A 6,346-nucleotide genomic window follows, 5' to 3' on the forward strand; every position below is an offset into this window, starting at 1 on the left:
TGATTTAATATGACTTATAGTTGAAACTATTGTTAGTCTTTGTTATTTTCTTTTTCCTAAGCAGCTTAAGCGCTATAACTAAATACCATTTAAAAGCAATTGCAGAAAAAGTGAAGTAATGACATTTGAAAACAAAATAATTAGATGTTTATTATTTAAATTATGTGTAATAATTCATGCTGAGAAAAGGGTTTAAAAATATTACAGGAAAAAAATGCTTAGGAACAAAAATTAAGTAGTCACTCAGAATTTACAATACCTAATTTTATAAACATCTTTGAAAAAAAAAATTAAAACAATCATAAAATGCACACAAAAGCCAATTGTGAATATATCTATAGTCCGTTTCCAAAAATCTTAAAAAAATAAGTGCTTAAACAAAATTCATTAGTCATATAAATGGTTTCAATTTTTGTAAAAACTAGTACAGATATCATGTTTTCAGATTAAATTTTTGGTTTACTATGAAAATCTTTTTATACACTTTTACTTTTAAATAATTTTTATACATTATATTTTAAAAACACCAAGCAAAATAATAACTTTTAGTATGTTAAAATGGAATGTATTTTAAAATGTTAAAAAACATGAAGAAATATATTTAACTAATAGTTAACAATATTAAAAAAAATTATATTCATATGAACACAATATTCAAACTTAGATTTAAACTGTTGTAACTTTTTATTTAAGCTGAACACTTAAAAAAGGCCCTTTCAGCTATAAAATTTTAGTACAAAGCAAAAAAAAAATTGATGTCAGCGAAAATATGCCATTTAATGGAAGCAACGTGGTACAATACTATTACATTAAAGTTTAAAAAACTACAACTAAGCCTAAAATTTATACTACAAGCTATGAAGTATAAACAAATAGTAAACAAACCTTTCACATTTAAACTAGTTACAAAAATTGTGAAAAACAAACAAAACTAAATAAGTATTTATCAATGTGGGTGAATAATATATACATTACAAATCAAGTATAAATTGTTTTATACAGCCTGAAATGCATGCCTCAATTAATACATAAGATGACTATTAGAACAATCTGGACTACTACAATCTGGACTACTACAATCTGGACTACTACAACCTGGACTTGTGAGCCAAAATGTAACTTTAAAACTTACTTAAAAACTTTTAATACTTTTAAACATGAATTTTTTTAAAACAAAGTCGTTATAAATAAAGCTTTATTAAGTCTAGCGGTTTAAAATCGGTATACAAAGAATAAAATAAACATTTGATTGAATTAAGTTCATTGCAACATGATCACAACATTTCGACAAGAGAAAAATGTTTTTTGCGAATTGTTTTGTTTTCATAATAGTGTTTGTGTTTGAGTTAGTAAAAAATATTATTGACGTGTAAAAATATCAGTTTAGGAATATTAAATAACTGTACCAACTTTTTTTAATTAATCATTAAGGCGAATTAAGGGTTGAACAGAAAGTGAAAATAAAAAGTTCTGAGTACTGAAATAGTTTTTATTAGTTTATTGTATTAGTAATGCTGAAGTACTGTTTGGCTATACAAAATTAATTTTATTTTATATATTACTTCATAATATTCTAAAAATGTCATTAAATTTTTTCTAACATAGTTATTATTATTATTGATTATAGGCCGATAAATTATGCTAACAATACACAAAATATAAGTATTAGGCTTTTTAAAAAGAAAATTAACTTAAGAAAATTTTGTTTAGAAAGATGTTATTTACCCTATTTTCTGCAAAACAACTTTTTAAGACTACTACAAATTTTTCCGTTTCAATAGTTTACTATTAGAAATAACGGTATAATACATATTATCTGAAATAAAAGGTTAAATTTGTAATTTAAATACATAAATTTCGTTTCATACAGTAATTAGCTTCCATACATCTTATATAAATACCTAATTTTGCATCTGAACTGAAGTTACATCGAAATACATATTACTTGTCTTAACTTTTTAATAAACGTACTTAAAGTTTGGTAGGTTTCAATTTCCAAAAACTTATTTTAGTAAAGTTTTGTAACACTGAATTCATTACAGCACTGGAAATCTATTAGAATCAAAATATATGAAACTATGAACTTAAGAGATAATTAATGAACAGTAGTCACTAGTAACTATTTAATTTAAGAATTATGATTTCTGCTAGAGTTTGCGGTCTTAATTATCATGGAGTGTAAATAATTGACTACTAATCTTTTTACTTAAAATATTTATAAATCGAGCTGTTTTAGTTACAACAAAAGTTTATTATTTTAAACGCAGTAGAAAAACAAACTCAGAAAAACTTCAACGCAACACAATTCTTCAACTAACACATTTCTCATCCAAAACAAAAAACAATTTAGCTGAAAAATAACTCAAAATTCATCATGCTTCTTTTTGCCGTTCACATCTCTCAGAAAATCAATCTTTATGCCGTTGACCGGATCTATCAAAGTGAGAATGGCAGGTTTGCGCCAGCTAGTGATCAGATATGGAGTTTCTGAAGTATCAGAAGGAAGAGCCAATTCGAACCTGTAGCACTTTGAAGCATCAAGCCTTTCGCAGAGGTCAAACTTCATTTCAATATTCACGTTTGAGAACTGGTTGTAATACATCTTAGAGATGGATAAATAGTCAAATATGCTGATTTTTTCTTGACACCGTGATATCTCATAATATTCATGGAACATACAACTGTCTCCTTGAAAATTGGTATCAATAGCTTTGTCGTAAAGCTGTTTATACGCCGGCAAAGTAAATAGTTTTGCAAAGCCTCTGATCTTGTTGTACTCATCACGAAGCTGACACTTTTTCAACATTTGGAGTACTTCAGGACACGTGTAACAAGATTTACCTACACACAATATTTTGTATTCGATATTGGAATCAAAAAGGGTGTACACAAGAAATATGAATTTGGGATCTCCAGTAACTTTCTTCGGAATGATTATCTTTTCATCAATTTCGTCGGATGTTAATCGAAATTCAGCTTTAATCTCGAGACCATCAGCACAAAAAAGACTTTGGATCTTGACGTAGTTATCTAATGACTGCTTAACTCCGGAAGCGTTCTTAATCAGCTTTTTCATGATGTCACATTCGTCATAGTTTTGTTCTTTTTGAGGACCTTCAAGGGTCGGAGTGGCCGACATTACTGTGGATGAGCGCATCATCAGAAGAAACATGGCGGAGAACAAAACCGTGTTGTATGAAAACATCATTACTCAAAAACCTGAAAAAAAAGTTCATTTATAATTAATTACAAAATTTGTTAAAACTATGGTCTTAGTTAAATGATGACTACATTATATTTAACACCTGCAAGCAGTGAACTGAATTAAATGTCAATAAGTGGTGTAAGACTAAGTTTACTCATTGAATATAATTTTATATTTAAAAACAAAAAAAAATGCTCCAATTAAGTTGAAAATTTAATTACTTAAAACAAAATACAATAAGTTCAAATACTTTTATTAAAGATGAATTAAAGTTTATCTGTTTTCAAATAATATTTAATTTTGTCTACTGATGGTTTTACCTTAAATAAATCTAGACAATATTAATCACTCAAGTGAAAGTTTAAACATTTATACTGACAAAATTGATTTTCTAATACACTAACAAACATTTTTTCTGAAGTATTTATATAACTCAATTAGCTATCATAAAACAAGTTATATAAGAAAATTACTTTTCAATCAGAAACTTTTAATCAGCTCACTAGAAAGTTTGAAAACCAGCAAAACCTTGACTAGAACAACTAACTTGTACAAAATGGATTCTTTGCTGTTTGTAACAAAACTTTTTACTAGGTCAGTGTAAAAAACTAAATGCATTAAATGTTTGAAACCTTTTTTAATAACAAAAAAAGTTCCAAAAATTCGTTTAAAAGTTTTAAACTTTGTTTGCTTAAAAAAAAAACAAAGTATTTTATAGAAAATATTTGAAAGATTAAAGTTTCAAGCTAAGGTAAATGTTCTACAAACTTTTTTTTTTTTAACCTTATTGAAGCAGGTTTTTTATTGAAGTTTTCTAAAATATTTTTTTATTCGTTTTTAGATTAACTTAGTTTAACAAACCTAATAAGAATTAAAATAAAAAACCATTTTTTTTAAGCATACATTTGAAATATTAACTCAAGTAAATATCAGAAAACTTTATAAATTATTTGTTACTAATACTGCTGTAACTAAAATTCACAAAGCACTGAACATTCGTTAAACATTTTATTACTAATAAAGATTATTTTTATAAAAAACATTTCCACGATATTCGACAATATATTTAATACAATACTAAAAAGATATTTATACTATGATTGTTAAACTATACTGTGGCTAGTCTTCCAAAAACAAAACAATCTTATGAATTTTAACCTATCTTTTTTAAAACTAATTTATGTTATATGTATTTAAAAGAAATGTTCAAACAATCACAACACTTTAAAAAAGACAAAACATCATCATTATTTATACCGAATGATAAATAAAATAAATTTAACTTCGCCAAACGTTTTTATTTTTCATTCAAAAATATTTTTAGTGGTTTTAGTAGACTCGAACGTCAGTTAGTTTATTAGGTGTTGAACTAATTTTAAGTAATATATAAATTTTTAATTTTTTACTTGCTTAAACTACAAACAGTCGTTGGTAATAAATCTTATTTCATTGTCGTTTTAAAATCTTAGTTTTCTAATAGCCTCTTAAAGAAATTTTTTAACTATTTTATAACAAAACTACATTTGTAAAAATTAAGAGTGCTCAATGAATAACAAAATTTGTGCTTAACTTATCTCTTTGCTGGTTCACTTATTTAATACATACACTTTGTACTTTCGCAACTTAAAAAAATACGAGTAAATGCTTCTATTTTAAATCGAGCGTTAAAATAATATAAAAATAACGAACAGTATCAAAAACTTTTATTTAATTTTTAAAAGATTTAAAAACAATAAAAAAGAAAATCAAAGTATGTTTTTGAGGTTTATAATTTTCCTGTTATTTAATATGTCAGGTTAACAACCAATGACTGAAACGTAAATATTTTTTTTAATTTTGATTAGCTACCAAAAATGAACGATATAGCAATTGAAACTTACTTAGAACTGGGTGCTTTTGAAAGTCGAGAGATGTTTATTTTGCACGAAGGGTCACTTTACACGAAGAGTCACTTTTTCATGAAGGAATACTTTTCACAAAGACAATTTTGCACGGATTAAACTTTTTATTCTTTTCCTTTTTTCTCCATAGTTAATAACATTTACCAATTAACCCTTACCCTTGGTCGGTAATTTTTTTTTCTTTTCTACTTTCGATGTTACTCCTAACCCTTACCCTCGGTCTGTAAGCTTTTTTTCGCTTACTTTCCGCTTCGTGCAAAACCCTACTTGTGCAAAATTGACCCTCCGTGCAAAAGTGTCCCTTCCAGTAAAAGAGACGACGTGCAAAAGTGTACCTTTGTGCTTTTCTGACACTTACCTATTGAAAGAATGTCTCTTTTGAGTAGGTTTTTGTTTGGGTCTAATAGAAGCTTTTTGTGGATAGTATTTTTTTTTCTTGTTATAAAAAGTTTTCAAAGGTTTATCGTAACAAATTTCTAAAACATGACTTTTGATACGAAGTTCCAAAAGTTTAATAATAAAAAGAGTTTAAATTTTGTTTGTTGTTGATAAGACTTAGTTGGTAGTTTATTTTTGTTGAGAATGGTGATACTATACCATTCTAACAAGAATAAATAAAGCGCTGATATTTTTATCAATTTAAAATTATAACTAAGTCTTATTGAAAACTTTTTATCAGATCAAAACTAAGTCTGTGATTACTGCAGTTAACATTAGGATTTGCCAACATTATCTAAAATTCCTAAGAAACGATCACACAAAAGTGTTGTCAAAAAAGATATACCATTTTCACCTACTTACTTTCTTAAATATGACGAGCTGTTTACAGCCGTCAAAATAATATTTCTTCAGCTCAGTTATTAATAATTGTTTCTACTTGTAATAATAGGAGTTAGAAATATAAATTCCACTAATTGAATTACGCACATACTTAACTGAACTGTAGGTCCTATCAAAGATTTTGATATAAAACTTTTTAGATCACATAAGTATTGATAAGTTTTGTTCAAATTCTAAGTTAAATACTATCTCTGGTATCTTGTTGAAAAATGAGTTTGTTTGATAATGATAACACTCTAACAGTAAAAGCTAAGGTTTCTGAAGTTGTATATTGTAAAATAAGATAAGATGAGATCACCATCTTTAGAAATAAGAATGATTTACTTACTAAATAAATAATAAGAACTGTCTACTTGTGCTACCGAGGAACGAGAAGAGATCCAACAGACTTTGTTAGAAG

The sequence above is a fragment of the Thalia democratica genome, unplaced genomic scaffold, assembly GCF_965202585.1.
Source record: "Thalia democratica unplaced genomic scaffold, ktThaDemo2.hap1.1 HAP1_SCAFFOLD_75, whole genome shotgun sequence".
In the NCBI taxonomy this organism is placed as follows: domain Eukaryota; kingdom Metazoa; phylum Chordata; class Thaliacea; order Salpida; family Salpidae; genus Thalia; species Thalia democratica.